We start from the raw sequence: 16,369 nt of genomic DNA, 5'->3' as shown, positions 1-16,369 counted from the left end.
TTATGTATTTATATGATTTCGACAATAATATAAGGAAATTAAATATTAATCATATGGAAATGAATATTTATCGTATGTATACATGATAAAATGATAAAATATTCCTATATTCTCTTAGAATTATACGAATAGCCAATATACGTGAAAGGTTATAGTAGTGTAAGCAAGGCTGGTACCGACAGAGGGTTCAAAAACTACTATAGGTAGGCAGTGGTTGCCGACCTCTCGTATTGTTCGAAACTTATGTATTTATATGATTTCGACAATATTATATGGAAATTAAATATTAATCATATGGAAATGAATATTTATCGTATGTATAAATGAAAAAATGATAAAATATTCCTATATTCTCTTAGAATTATAGGAATAGCCCATATACGTGAAAGGTTATAGTAGTGTAAGCAAGGCTGGTACCGACAGAGGGTTCAAAAACTACTATAGGTAGGCAGTGGTTGCCGACCTCTCGTATTGTTCGAAACTTATGTATTTATATGATTTCGACAATATTATATGGAAATTAAATATTAATCATATGGAAATGAATATTTATCGTATGTATAAATGAAAAAATGATAAAATATTCCTATATTCTCTTAGAATTATAGGAATAGCCCATATACGTGAAAGGTTATAGTAGTGTAAGCAAGGCTGGTACCGACAGAGGGTTCAAAAACTACTATAGGTAGGCAGTGGTTGCCGACCTCTCGTATTGTTCGAAACTTATGTATTTATATGATTTCGACAATATTATATGGAAATTAAATATTAATCATATGGAAATGAATATTTATCGTATGTATAAATGAAAAAATGATAAAATATTCCTATATTCTCTTAGAATTATAGGAATAGCCCATATACGTGAAAGGTTATAGTAGTGTAAGCAAGGCTGGTACCGACAGAGGGTTCAAAAACTACTATAGGTAGGCAGTGGTTGCCGACCTCTCGTATTGTTCGAAACTTATGTATTTATATGATTTCGACAATATTATATGGAAATTAAATATTAATCATATGGAAATGAATATTTATCGTATGTATAAATGAAAAAATGATAAAATATTCCTATATTCTCTTAGAATTATAGGAATAGCCCATATACGTGAAAGGTTATAGTAGTGTAAGCAAGGCTGGTACCGACAGAGGGTTCAAAAACTACTATAGGTAGGCAGTGGTTGCCGACCTCTCGTATTGTTCGAAACTTATGTATTTATATGATTTCGACAATATTATATGGAAATTAAATATTAATCATATGGAAATGAATATTTATCGTATGTATAAATGAAAAAATGATAAAATATTCCTATATTCTCTTAGAATTATAGGAATAGCCCATATACGTGAAAGGTTATAGTAGTGTAAGCAAGGCTGGTACCGACAGAGGGTTCAAAAACTACTATAGGTAGGCAGTGGTTGCCGACCTCTCGTATTGTTCGAAACTTATGTATTTATATGATTTCGACAATATTATATGGAAATTAAATATTAATCATATGGAAATGAATATTTATCGTATGAATAATGGAAAAATATATTTAATTATATATGAATAAAGGAAATATTAATATAATATTACTGTATTCTCTTGATATATAAGAGAATATCCTATATGTTGGATGCCAAACAGAATTGAAAATACCCGTTTTGAGGACAGCGGGTTCAAAAACTACTATAGGTAGGCAGTGGTTGCTGACCTCCCGCTTTATATATTATATTGGTTACTTACAAATAAAGTATATTATTTTCCGTAAAAATTTGTTTCTCAGGTTCTTATGAACATTTGGGAACTTGGCTACGCGGTTAATAAAAATATACGCCCTTAGATGATATCGTTGAAACAACAGTCAAGTATTCTATTATAAATAGAATAACAAATCGTTTCCATATAACATCGTTAATTTTTAATGACAGCGGGTTTCAAAACTACTATTTAGGTAGGAAGGCACTGGTTGCCGACCTATCTCATTATATTGGTTACTTACAAATATAGTATATTATTTTCCGTACAAATTTGTTTCTCAGGTTCTTATGAACATTTGGGACTTGGCTCCGCGGTTAATAAGAATATACGCCCTTAGATAATATCGTTGAAACAAAAGTCAAGTTTCTATTATACATAGAATAACAAATCGTTTCCATATATTATCGTTAATTTTTTGACGGCAGGCATTATTATTTATTAATAATAATGAAGATAATAAACTAATAATTTATTACCACGCCATAAAAGGAAATATTATATCGTTACCCCGGTATAATAAATATATTGATATTATTACATTATGGAAAAATTACCAAATTTTATATATGAATATCATATGCGCTCGGTTTTATGTTATATATTACCAGAGAGTTATATGGAAAAAGATAAATTTTAAATTTATCATCAAAATGCAAATGATTTAACTCAATATTTATATTGGTTAAACAAAAATTATACATGTGTGGATACAATAATTATGTATGTTGGAAACAAAATAATATTTTAGAATGAAATATGTATAATATAAATATACAATATTATGGAAATATATATATATAATGGTATAAAACATGAATGGAATTTACGAATACGAATGCTATATAAAAATGGCCGTAATCGATTTAAAATAGATTTAATAAAAAACGGAAATTTATATAAAATGGAAATCTATAATATTTATATTACTTATTTCAATTCAAAAAATATGAATGAAATATGAAGAAAGAAACATTATTCTGGTTGATCCTGCCAGTAGTTATATGCTTGTCTCAAAGATTAAGCCATGCATGTCTAAGTACACACGAATTAAAAGTGAAACCGCAAAAGGCTCATTATATCAGTTATGGTTCCTTAGATCGTTAACAGTTACTTGGATAACTGTGGTAATTCTAGAGCTAATACATGCAATTAAAACATGAACCTTATGGGACATGTGCTTTTATTAGGCTAAAACCAAGCGATCGCAAGATCGTTTTATTGGTTGAACTCTAGATAACATGCAGATCGTATGGTCTTGTACCGACGACAGATCTTTCAAATGTCTGCCCTATCAACTTTTGATGGTAGTATCTAGGACTACCATGGTTGCAACGGGTAACGGGGAATCAGGGTTCGATTCCGGAGAGGGAGCCTGAGAAACGGCTACCACATCTAAGGAAGGCAGCAGGCGCGTAAATTACCCACTCCCAGCTCGGGGAGGTAGTGACGAAAAATAACAATACAGGACTCATATCCGAGGCCCTGTAATTGGAATGAGTACACTTTAAATCCTTTAACAAGGACCAATTGGAGGGCAAGTCTGGTGCCAGCAGCCGCGGTAATTCCAGCTCCAATAGCGTATATTAAAGTTGTTGCGGTTAAAACGTTCGTAGTTGAACTTGTGCTTCATACGGGTAGTACAACTTACAATTGTGGTTAGTACTATACCTTTATGTATGTAAGCGTATTACCGGTGGAGTTCTTATATGTGATTAAATACTTGTATTTTTTCATATGTTCCTCCTATTTAAAAACCTGCATTAGTGCTCTTAAACGAGTGTTATTGTGGGCCGGTACTATTACTTTGAACAAATTAGAGTGCTTAAAGCAGGCTTCAAATGCCTGAATATTCTGTGCATGGGATAATGAAATAAGACCTCTGTTCTGCTTTCATTGGTTTTCAGATCAAGAGGTAATGATTAATAGAAGCAGTTTGGGGGCATTAGTATTACGACGCGAGAGGTGAAATTCTTGGACCGTCGTAAGACTAACTTAAGCGAAAGCATTTGCCAAAGATGTTTTCATTAATCAAGAACGAAAGTTAGAGGTTCGAAGGCGATCAGATACCGCCCTAGTTCTAACCATAAACGATGCCAGCTAGCAATTGGGTGTAGCTACTTTTATGGCTCTCTCAGTCGCTTCCCGGGAAACCAAAGCTTTTGGGCTCCGGGGGAAGTATGGTTGCAAAGCTGAAACTTAAAGGAATTGACGGAAGGGCACCACCAGGAGTGGAGCCTGCGGCTTAATTTGACTCAACACGGGAAAACTTACCAGGTCCGAACATAAGTGTGTAAGACAGATTGATAGCTCTTTCTCGAATCTATGGGTGGTGGTGCATGGCCGTTCTTAGTTCGTGGAGTGATTTGTCTGGTTAATTCCGATAACGAACGAGACTCAAATATATTAAATAGATATCTTCAGGATTATGGTGCTGAAGCTTATATAGCCTTCATTCATGGTGGCAGTAAAATGTTTATTGTGTTTGAATGTGTTTATGTAAGTGGAGCCGTACCTGTTGGTTTGTCCCATTATAAGGACACTAGCTTCTTAAATGGACAAATTGCGTCTAGCAATAATGAGATTGAGCAATAACAGGTCTGTGATGCCCTTAGATGTCCTGGGCTGCACGCGCGCTACAATGAAAGTATCAACGTGTATTTCCTAGACCGAGAGGTCCGGGTAAACCGCTGAACCACTTTCATGCTTGGGATTGTGAACTGAAACTGTTCACATGAACTTGGAATTCCCAGTAAGTGTGAGTCATTAACTCGCATTGATTACGTCCCTGCCCTTTGTACACACCGCCCGTCGCTACTACCGATTGAATTATTTAGTGAGGTCTCCGGACGTGATCACTGTGACGCCTTGCGTGTTACGGTTGTTTCGCAAAAGTTGACCGAACTTGATTATTTAGAGGAAGTAAAAGTCGTAACAAGGTTTCCGTAGGTGAACCTGCGGAAGGATCATTATTGTATAATATCCTTACCGTTAATAAACACATTTGTTATAATACAAATAAATTGAATTTACCAAAATACCAAATTACAAAAGCATATGATATATGAATGATGAGATTACTTTAGAAATGCACATGATTTATGATTATTTGCAAATGCGTTTATATATGAATATTATCTAACACAATAATATTCAATTGATTGATTTCTCAATGGAATCAAACAAAATATTGATATATTTATATAATAAATAAATGTGGCTGGCAACCACAAAGGTAATGTGATTGGGGACCACATTACCACATATGTATGTTAAAAGTGACTGGTGACCACATTTTAACATTTCTATTAAAACTTAATGTTGTGTGATGGGTATCGTTGGCTCACAACATTAAATTAAATAAACGGCATTCAAATAAAAATAAACAATGTATTTCCTAATAATTCGAACATTCGAAATCAAATAAAAATGGTAACAAAAAATTTGTGTGTATATGGACCATAATATACACGCGTTGCGAATATGTATTGTTCATCTAAGTTATGAGCATACGTTGGCTAATGCAACAACCTAAAATATACAATGTTGTACCTGGCATCCATCAGGTTAATGTTTTATATAAATTGCAGTATGTATCGCCCATATTGGTTAAATACAAATAAAATATAATTACATGATACATAATGCTTATATGAAACTAAGACATTTCGCAGCATTTATTTTAGGTATAAAAATACATTTATTGAAGGAATTGATATATGCCAGTAAAATGGTGTATTTTTAATTTCTTTCAATAAAAAAACTATTGACAATATATAGAAATAAATTATAAAACTCTAAGCGGTGGATCACTCGGCTCATGGGTCGATGAAGAACGCAGCAAACTGTGCGTCATCGTGTGAACTGCAGGACACATGAACATCGACATTTTGAACGCATATCGCAGTCCATGCTGTTATGTACTTTAATTAATTTTATAGTGCTGCTTGGACTACATATGGTTGAGGGTTGTAAGACTATGCTAATTAAGTTGTTTATAAATTTTTATAAGCATATGGTATATTATTGGATAAAATAATAATTTTATTCATAATATTAAAAACTATATATGAAAAACATTATCCTCACATTTGGATGTGAAAAACGAAGAGAAATATTTTCTTTTTCAATCAAATAATACTGAGAAATGTCTAGCATAAAAAATTGAATTATTTTTCATCTAGGATTGTCTCTTATTAATGATTCGAAAATAGAAAAAAACTTGGTTATATTATTATTCTTCGTTGGTTCGTTAATGGATAATACTATGCTACAAGAAATAATGGATATATTACAACGAATTTATTAAAATGTTTTATCATTATATATTAAGAATTAATGGCAATAAAAAGTTATATACAACCTCAACTCATATGGGACTACCCCCTGAATTTAAGCATATTAATTAGGGGAGGAAAAGAAACTAACAAGGATTTTCTTAGTAGCGGCGAGCGAAAAGAAAACAGTTCAGCACTAAGTCACTTTGTCTATATGGCAAATGTGAGATGCAGTGTATGGAGCGTCAATATTCTAGTATGAGAAATTAACGATTTAAGTCCTTCTTAAATGAGGCCATTTACCCATAGAGGGTGCCAGGCCCGTATAACGTTAATGATTACTAGATGATGTTTCCAAAGAGTCGTGTTGCTTGATAGTGCAGCACTAAGTGGGTGGTAAACTCCATCTAAAACTAAATATAACCATGAGACCGATAGTAAACAAGTACCGTGAGGGAAAGTTGAAAAGAACTCTGAATAGAGAGTTAAACAGTACGTGAAACTGCTTAGAGGTTAAGCCCGATGAACCTGAATATCCGTTATGGAAAATTCATCATTAAAATTGTAATATTTAAATAATATTATAAGGATAGTGTGCATTTTTTCCATATAAGGACATTGTAATCTATTAGCATATCCCAAATTTATCATAAAATATAACTTATAGTTTATTCAAATTAAAGTGCTTGCATTTTAAAACAGAATAAATGTTATTAATTTGATAAAGTGCTGATAGATTTATATGATTACAGTGCGTTAATTTTTCGGAATTATATAATGGCATAATTATCATTGATTTTTATGTTTATTATATGCACTTGTATGATTAACAATGCGAAAGATTCAGGATACCTTCGGGACCCGTCTTGAAACACGGACCAAGGAGTCTAACATATGTGCAAGTTATTGGGATATAAACCTAATAGCGTAATTAACTTGACCACTAATGGGATTAGTTTTTTAACTATTTATAGCTAATTAACACAATCCCGGGGCGTTCTATATAGTTATGTATAATGTATATTTATATTATTTATGCCTCTAACTGGAACGTACCTTGAGCATATATGCTGTGACCCGAAAGATGGTGAACTATACTTGATCAGGTTGAAGTCAGGGGAAACCCTGATGGAAGACCGAAACAGTTCTGACGTGCAAATCGATTGTCAGAATTGAGTATAGGGGCGAAAGACCAATCGAACCATCTAGTAGCTGGTTCCTTCCGAAGTTTCCCTCAGGATAGCTGGTGCATTTTAATATTATATAAAATAATCTTATCTGGTAAAGCGAATGATTAGAGGCCTTAGGGTCGAAACGATCTTAACCTATTCTCAAACTTTAAATGGGTAAGAACCTTAACTTTCTTGATATGAAGTTCAAGGTTATGATATAATGTGCCCAGTGGGCCACTTTTGGTAAGCAGAACTGGCGCTGTGGGATGAACCAAACGTAATGTTACGGTGCCCAAATTAACAACTCATGCAGATACCATGAAAGGCGTTGGTTGCTTAAAACAGCAGGACGGTGATCATGGAAGTCGAAATCCGCTAAGGAGTGTGTAACAACTCACCTGCCGAAGCAACTAGCCCTTAAAATGGATGGCGCTTAAGTTGTATACCTATACATTACCGCTAAAGTAGATGATTTATATTACTTGTGATATAAATTTTGAAACTTTAGTGAGTAGGAAGGTACAATGGTATGCGTAGAAGTGTTTGGCGTAAGCCTGCATGGAGCTGCCATTGGTACAGATCTTGGTGGTAGTAGCAAATAATCGAATGAGACCTTGGAGGACTGAAGTGGAGAAGGGTTTCGTGTGAACAGTGGTTGATCACGAGTTAGTCGGTCCTAAGTTCAAGGCGAAAGCCGAAAATTTTCAAGTAAAACAAAAATGCCAAACTACATAAAAAAGCGAATAATTATAATACACTTGAATAATTTTGAACGAAAGGGAATACGGTTCCAATTCCGTAACCTGTTGAGTATCCGTTTGTTATTAAATATGGGCCTCGTGCTCATCCTGGCAACAGGAACGACCATAAAGAAGCCGTCGAGAGATATCGGAAGAGTTTTCTTTTCTGTTTTATAGCCGTACTACCATGGAAGTCTTTCGCAGAGAGATATGGTAGATGGGCTAGAAGAGCATGACATATACTGTTGTGTCGATATTTTCTCCTCGGACCTTGAAAATTTATGGTGGGGACACGCAAACTTCTCAACAGGCCGTACCAATATCCGCAGCTGGTCTCCAAGGTGAAGAGTCTCTAGTCGATAGAATAATGTAGGTAAGGGAAGTCGGCAAATTAGATCCGTAACTTCGGGATAAGGATTGGCTCTGAAGATTGAGATAGTCGGGCTTGATTGGGAAACAATAACATGGTTTATGTGCTCGTTCTGGGTAAATAGAGTTTCTAGCATTTATGTTAGTTTCTTGTTCCCCGGATAGTTTAGTTACGTAGCCAATTGTGGAACTTTCTTGCTAAAATTTTTAAGAATACTATTTGGGTTAAACCAATTAGTTCTTATTAATTATAACGATTATCAATTAACAATCAATTCAGAACTGGCACGGACTTGGGGAATCCGACTGTCTAATTAAAACAAAGCATTGTGATGGCCCTAGCGGGTGTTGACACAATGTGATTTCTGCCCAGTGCTCTGAATGTCAAAGTGAAGAAATTCAAGTAAGCGCGGGTCAACGGCGGGAGTAACTATGACTCTCTTAAGGTAGCCAAATGCCTCGTCATCTAATTAGTGACGCGCATGAATGGATTAACGAGATTCCTACTGTCCCTATCTACTATCTAGCGAAACCACAGCCAAGGGAACGGAACGGGCTTGGAATAATTAGCGGGGAAAGAAGACCCTTTTGAGCTTGACTCTAATCTGGCAGTGTAAGGAGACATAAGAGGTGTAGAATAAGTGGGAGATATTAGACCTCGGTTTGGTATCGTCAATGAAATACCACTACTCTTATTGTTTCCTTACTTACTTGATTAAATGGAACGTGTATCATTTCCTAGCCATTATACGGATATATTTATTATATCTTATGGTATTGGGTTTTGATGCAAGCTTCTTGATCAAAGTATCACGAGTTTGTTATATAATCGCAAACAAATTCTTTAATAAAACGATGCATTTATGTATTTTTGATTTGAAAATTTGGTATAACTCCAATTACTCAGGTATGATCCAATTCAAGGACATTGCCAGGTAGGGAGTTTGACTGGGGCGGTACATCTCTCAAATAATAACGGAGGTGTCCCAAGGCCAGCTCAGTGCGGACAGAAACCACACATAGAGCAAAAGGGCAAATGCTGACTTGATCTCGGTGTTCAGTACACACAGGGACAGCAAAAGCTCGGCCTATCGATCCTTTTGGTTTAAAGAGTTTTTAACAAGAGGTGTCAGAAAAGTTACCATAGGGATAACTGGCTTGTGGCGGCCAAGCGTTCATAGCGACGTCGCTTTTTGATCCTTCGATGTCGGCTCTTCCTATCATTGTGAAGCAAAATTCACCAAGCGTTGGATTGTTCACCCATGCAAGGGAACGTGAGCTGGGTTTAGACCGTCGTGAGACAGGTTAGTTTTACCCTACTAATGACAAAACGTTGTTGCGACAGCATTCCTGCGTAGTACGAGAGGAACCGCAGGTACGGACCAATGGCACAATACTTGTTCGAGCGAACAGTGGTATGACGCTACGTCCGTTGGATTATGCCTGAACGCCTCTAAGGTCGTATCCGTGCTGGACTGCAATGATAAATAAGGGGCAATTTGCATTGTATGGCTTCTAAACCATTTAAAGTTTATAATTTACTTTATAAACGACAATGGATGTGATGCCAATGTAATTTGTAACATAGTAAATTGGGAGGATCTTCGATCACCTGATGCCGCGCTAGTTACATATAAAAGCATTATTTAATACAATGACAAAGCCTAGAATCAATTGTAAACGACTTTTGTAACAGGCAAGGTGTTGTAAGTGGTTGAGCAGCTGCCATACTGCGATCCACTGAAGCTTATCCTTTGCTTGATGATTCGAAATAAATAAGACCATTGAGTACTCGTGTGTACTTGTTGTGGGTTTTTCAAGGGTTAGCGCGCAAGCGCAGTGCCCTCGAGAGCCGGCCACCCCGACTGGACGCGACTGACCGACCGACTGGACGCGATATATGATATTATATATCATATGATAGAAATAAAGACTACAAAATTCTATCTGGTTGCCAAATAGCTTGTCATCGATTTAGTGACGCTAATGAAATTGTCCCCATCTATCTACTATCTACTAATGATAGAAATAAAGACTTTACAAAACTCTATCAGGTTGCCAAATGGCTCGTCATCAATTTAGTGACGCATATGAAATTTTCCCCATCTACAAATGATAGAAATAAAGACTTTACAAAATTCTATCAGGTTGCCAAATGGCTCGTCATCGATTTAGTGACGCATATGAAATTGTCCCCATCTACTAATGATAGAAATAAAGACTACAAAATTCTATCAGGTTGCCAAATGGCTCGTCATCGATTTAGTGACGCATATGAAATTGTCCCCATCTACTAATGATAGAAATAAAGACTACGAAATTCTATCAGGTTGCCAAATAGCTTGTCATCAATTTAGTGACGCTAATGAAAGTGGTGTCCTTCTCTTATAATAGAAATTATAACTTTATTATGACTAAAGAAAAAATATATGAAATATTCGTATATTCTTATAGTATTTGAAAGAAACCCCAATACTATAGGTATATTAAATATAAAACATTCATATGAAAATAAAAAATATTTATCATATGAATACAGACAATATATAAGTATATTAAATTAAATAATATACATATTAAAAAAATATATATATTATATGAATACAGGAAAAAATATATAAGTATATTAATTTAAATAATATACATATTAAAAAAAATATATATATTATATGAATACAGGAAAAAATATATAAGTATATATAAATATTTATCATATTATAATAAAGGAAAAATTAATAAAATAAATATAATTTTATATATATAAAGGAAAAAATGATGGAATATTTCTATTTTCTATTAGTATGATATAAAAAAAACCCATACATATGAAAGGTTATAGTACTACTATACTATACTATACTACTATAGGTAGGCAGTGGTTGCCGACCATAGGGTAGGCAGTGGTTGCCTCTCGTATTGTTCGAAACTTATGTATTTATATGATTTCGACAATAATATAAGGAAATTAAATATTAATCATATGGAAATGAATATTTATCGTATGTATACATGATAAAATGATAAAATATTCCTATATTCTCTTAGAATTATACGAATAGCCAATATACGTGAAAGGTTATAGTAGTGTAAGCAAGGCTGGTACCGACAGAGGGTTCAAAAACTACTATAGGTAGGCAGTGGTTGCCGACCTCTCGTATTGTTCGAAACTTATGTATTTATATGATTTCGACAATATTATATGGAAATTAAATATTAATCATATGGAAATGAATATTTATCGTATGTATAAATGAAAAAATGATAAAATATTCCTATATTCTCTTAGAATTATAGGAATAGCCCATATACGTGAAAGGTTATAGTAGTGTAAGCAAGGCTGGTACCGACAGAGGGTTCAAAAACTACTATAGGTAGGCAGTGGTTGCCGACCTCTCGTATTGTTCGAAACTTATGTATTTATATGATTTCGACAATATTATATGGAAATTAAATATTAATCATATGGAAATGAATATTTATCGTATGTATAAATGAAAAAATGATAAAATATTCCTATATTCTCTTAGAATTATAGGAATAGCCCATATACGTGAAAGGTTATAGTAGTGTAAGCAAGGCTGGTACCGACAGAGGGTTCAAAAACTACTATAGGTAGGCAGTGGTTGCCGACCTCTCGTATTGTTCGAAACTTATGTATTTATATGATTTCGACAATATTATATGGAAATTAAATATTAATCATATGGAAATGAATATTTATCGTATGTATAAATGAAAAAATGATAAAATATTCCTATATTCTCTTAGAATTATAGGAATAGCCCATATACGTGAAAGGTTATAGTAGTGTAAGCAAGGCTGGTACCGACAGAGGGTTCAAAAACTACTATAGGTAGGCAGTGGTTGCCGACCTCTCGTATTGTTCGAAACTTATGTATTTATATGATTTCGACAATATTATATGGAAATTAAATATTAATCATATGGAAATGAATATTTATCGTATGTATAAATGAAAAAATGATAAAATATTCCTATATTCTCTTAGAATTATAGGAATAGCCCATATACGTGAAAGGTTATAGTAGTGTAAGCAAGGCTGGTACCGACAGAGGGTTCAAAAACTACTATAGGTAGGCAGTGGTTGCCGACCTCTCGTATTGTTCGAAACTTATGTATTTATATGATTTCGACAATATTATATGGAAATTAAATATTAATCATATGGAAATGAATATTTATCGTATGTATAAATGAAAAAATGATAAAATATTCCTATATTCTCTTAGAATTATAGGAATAGCCCATATACGTGAAAGGTTATAGTAGTGTAAGCAAGGCTGGTACCGACAGAGGGTTCAAAAACTACTATAGGTAGGCAGTGGTTGCCGACCTCTCGTATTGTTCGAAACTTATGTATTTATATGATTTCGACAATATTATATGGAAATTAAATATTAATCATATGGAAATGAATATTTATCGTATGAATAATGGAAAAATATATTTAATTATATATGAATAAAGGAAATATTAATATAATATTACTGTATTCTCTTGATATATAAGAGAATATCCTATATGTTGGATGCCAAACAGAATTGAAAATACCCGTTTTGAGGACAGCGGGTTCAAAAACTACTATAGGTAGGCAGTGGTTGCTGACCTCCCGCTTTATATATTATATTGGTTACTTACAAATAAAGTATATTATTTTCCGTAAAAATTTGTTTCTCAGGTTCTTATGAACATTTGGGAACTTGGCTACGCGGTTAATAAAAATATACGCCCTTAGATGATATCGTTGAAACAACAGTCAAGTATTCTATTATAAATAGAATAACAAATCGTTTCCATATAACATCGTTAATTTTTAATGACAGCGGGTTTCAAAACTACTATTTAGGTAGGAAGGCACTGGTTGCCGACCTATCTCATTATATTGGTTACTTACAAATATAGTATATTATTTTCCGTACAAATTTGTTTCTCAGGTTCTTATGAACATTTGGGACTTGGCTCCGCGGTTAATAAGAATATACGCCCTTAGATAATATCGTTGAAACAAAAGTCAAGTTTCTATTATACATAGAATAACAAATCGTTTCCATATATTATCGTTAATTTTTTGACGGCAGGCATTATTATTTATTAATAATAATGAAGATAATAAACTAATAATTTATTACCACGCCATAAAAGGAAATATTATATCGTTACCCCGGTATAATAAATATATTGATATTATTACATTATGGAAAAATTACCAAATTTTATATATGAATATCATATGCGCTCGGTTTTATGTTATATATTACCAGAGAGTTATATGGAAAAAGATAAATTTTAAATTTATCATCAAAATGCAAATGATTTAACTCAATATTTATATTGGTTAAACAAAAATTATACATGTGTGGATACAATAATTATGTATGTTGGAAACAAAATAATATTTTAGAATGAAATATGTATAATATAAATATACAATATTATGGAAATATATATATATAATGGTATAAAACATGAATGGAATTTACGAATACGAATGCTATATAAAAATGGCCGTAATCGATTTAAAATAGATTTAATAAAAAACGGAAATTTATATAAAATGGAAATCTATAATATTTATATTACTTATTTCAATTCAAAAAATATGAATGAAATATGAAGAAAGAAACATTATTCTGGTTGATCCTGCCAGTAGTTATATGCTTGTCTCAAAGATTAAGCCATGCATGTCTAAGTACACACGAATTAAAAGTGAAACCGCAAAAGGCTCATTATATCAGTTATGGTTCCTTAGATCGTTAACAGTTACTTGGATAACTGTGGTAATTCTAGAGCTAATACATGCAATTAAAACATGAACCTTATGGGACATGTGCTTTTATTAGGCTAAAACCAAGCGATCGCAAGATCGTTTTATTGGTTGAACTCTAGATAACATGCAGATCGTATGGTCTTGTACCGACGACAGATCTTTCAAATGTCTGCCCTATCAACTTTTGATGGTAGTATCTAGGACTACCATGGTTGCAACGGGTAACGGGGAATCAGGGTTCGATTCCGGAGAGGGAGCCTGAGAAACGGCTACCACATCTAAGGAAGGCAGCAGGCGCGTAAATTACCCACTCCCAGCTCGGGGAGGTAGTGACGAAAAATAACAATACAGGACTCATATCCGAGGCCCTGTAATTGGAATGAGTACACTTTAAATCCTTTAACAAGGACCAATTGGAGGGCAAGTCTGGTGCCAGCAGCCGCGGTAATTCCAGCTCCAATAGCGTATATTAAAGTTGTTGCGGTTAAAACGTTCGTAGTTGAACTTGTGCTTCATACGGGTAGTACAACTTACAATTGTGGTTAGTACTATACCTTTATGTATGTAAGCGTATTACCGGTGGAGTTCTTATATGTGATTAAATACTTGTATTTTTTCATATGTTCCTCCTATTTAAAAACCTGCATTAGTGCTCTTAAACGAGTGTTATTGTGGGCCGGTACTATTACTTTGAACAAATTAGAGTGCTTAAAGCAGGCTTCAAATGCCTGAATATTCTGTGCATGGGATAATGAAATAAGACCTCTGTTCTGCTTTCATTGGTTTTCAGATCAAGAGGTAATGATTAATAGAAGCAGTTTGGGGGCATTAGTATTACGACGCGAGAGGTGAAATTCTTGGACCGTCGTAAGACTAACTTAAGCGAAAGCATTTGCCAAAGATGTTTTCATTAATCAAGAACGAAAGTTAGAGGTTCGAAGGCGATCAGATACCGCCCTAGTTCTAACCATAAACGATGCCAGCTAGCAATTGGGTGTAGCTACTTTTATGGCTCTCTCAGTCGCTTCCCGGGAAACCAAAGCTTTTGGGCTCCGGGGGAAGTATGGTTGCAAAGCTGAAACTTAAAGGAATTGACGGAAGGGCACCACCAGGAGTGGAGCCTGCGGCTTAATTTGACTCAACACGGGAAAACTTACCAGGTCCGAACATAAGTGTGTAAGACAGATTGATAGCTCTTTCTCGAATCTATGGGTGGTGGTGCATGGCCGTTCTTAGTTCGTGGAGTGATTTGTCTGGTTAATTCCGATAACGAACGAGACTCAAATATATTAAATAGATATCTTCAGGATTATGGTGCTGAAGCTTATATAGCCTTCATTCATGGTGGCAGTAAAATGTTTATTGTGTTTGAATGTGTTTATGTAAGTGGAGCCGTACCTGTTGGTTTGTCCCATTATAAGGACACTAGCTTCTTAAATGGACAAATTGCGTCTAGCAATAATGAGATTGAGCAATAACAGGTCTGTGATGCCCTTAGATGTCCTGGGCTGCACGCGCGCTACAATGAAAGTATCAACGTGTATTTCCTAGACCGAGAGGTCCGGGTAAACCGCTGAACCACTTTCATGCTTGGGATTGTGAACTGAAACTGTTCACATGAACTTGGAATTCCCAGTAAGTGTGAGTCATTAACTCGCATTGATTACGTCCCTGCCCTTTGTACACACCGCCCGTCGCTACTACCGATTGAATTATTTAGTGAGGTCTCCGGACGTGATCACTGTGACGCCTTGCGTGTTACGGTTGTTTCGCAAAAGTTGACCGAACTTGATTATTTAGAGGAAGTAAAAGTCGTAACAAGGTTTCCGTAGGTGAACCTGCGGAAGGATCATTATTGTATAATATCCTTACCGTTAATAAACACATTTGTTATAATACAAATAAATTGAATTTACCAAAATACCAAATTACAAAAGCATATGATATATGAATGATGAGATTACTTTAGAAATGCACATGATTTATGATTATTTGCAAATGCGTTTATATATGAATATTATCTAACACAATAATATTCAATTGATTGATTTCTCAATGGAATCAAACAAAATATTGATATATTTATATAATAAATAAATGTGGCTGGCAACCACAAAGGTAATGTGATTGGGGACCACATTACCACATATGTATGTTAAAAGTGACTGGTGACCACATTTTAACATTTCTATTAAAACTTAATGTTGTGTGATGGGTATCGTTGGCTCACAACATTAAATTAAATAAACGGCATTCAAATAAAAATAAACAATGTATTT

General features: G+C 34.2%; 4 non-coding genes across 4 annotated transcripts; all 4 read left to right on the top strand.

Moving 5' to 3' along the window:
• Nucleotides 1-2,721: 2,721 nt before the first annotated feature.
• Nucleotides 2,722-4,716, top strand: LOC120457586. The gene has a single exon (XR_005617033.1). It is a non-coding gene; the product is annotated as a small subunit ribosomal RNA (ribosomal RNA).
• An 821-nt stretch (nucleotides 4,717-5,537) lies between these two features.
• LOC120457581 lies at nucleotides 5,538-5,716 on the top strand. Its single transcript, XR_005617029.1, has one exon. It is a non-coding gene; the product is annotated as a 5.8S ribosomal RNA (ribosomal RNA).
• Nucleotides 5,717-6,103: 387 nt separating this feature from the next.
• Nucleotides 6,104-10,072, top strand: LOC120457582. Its single transcript, XR_005617030.1, has one exon. It is a non-coding gene; the product is annotated as a large subunit ribosomal RNA (ribosomal RNA).
• A 3,878-nt stretch (nucleotides 10,073-13,950) lies between these two features.
• Nucleotides 13,951-15,945, top strand: LOC120457585. The gene has a single exon (XR_005617032.1). It is a non-coding gene; the product is annotated as a small subunit ribosomal RNA (ribosomal RNA).
• Nucleotides 15,946-16,369: the final 424 nt, after the last annotated feature.

Source organism: Drosophila santomea, unplaced genomic scaffold (genome assembly GCF_016746245.2).
Source record: "Drosophila santomea strain STO CAGO 1482 unplaced genomic scaffold, Prin_Dsan_1.1 Segkk50_quiver_pilon_scaf, whole genome shotgun sequence".
NCBI lineage: Eukaryota > Metazoa > Arthropoda > Insecta > Diptera > Drosophilidae > Drosophila > Drosophila santomea.
This window is presented reverse-complemented; position numbering and strand designations above follow the sequence as displayed.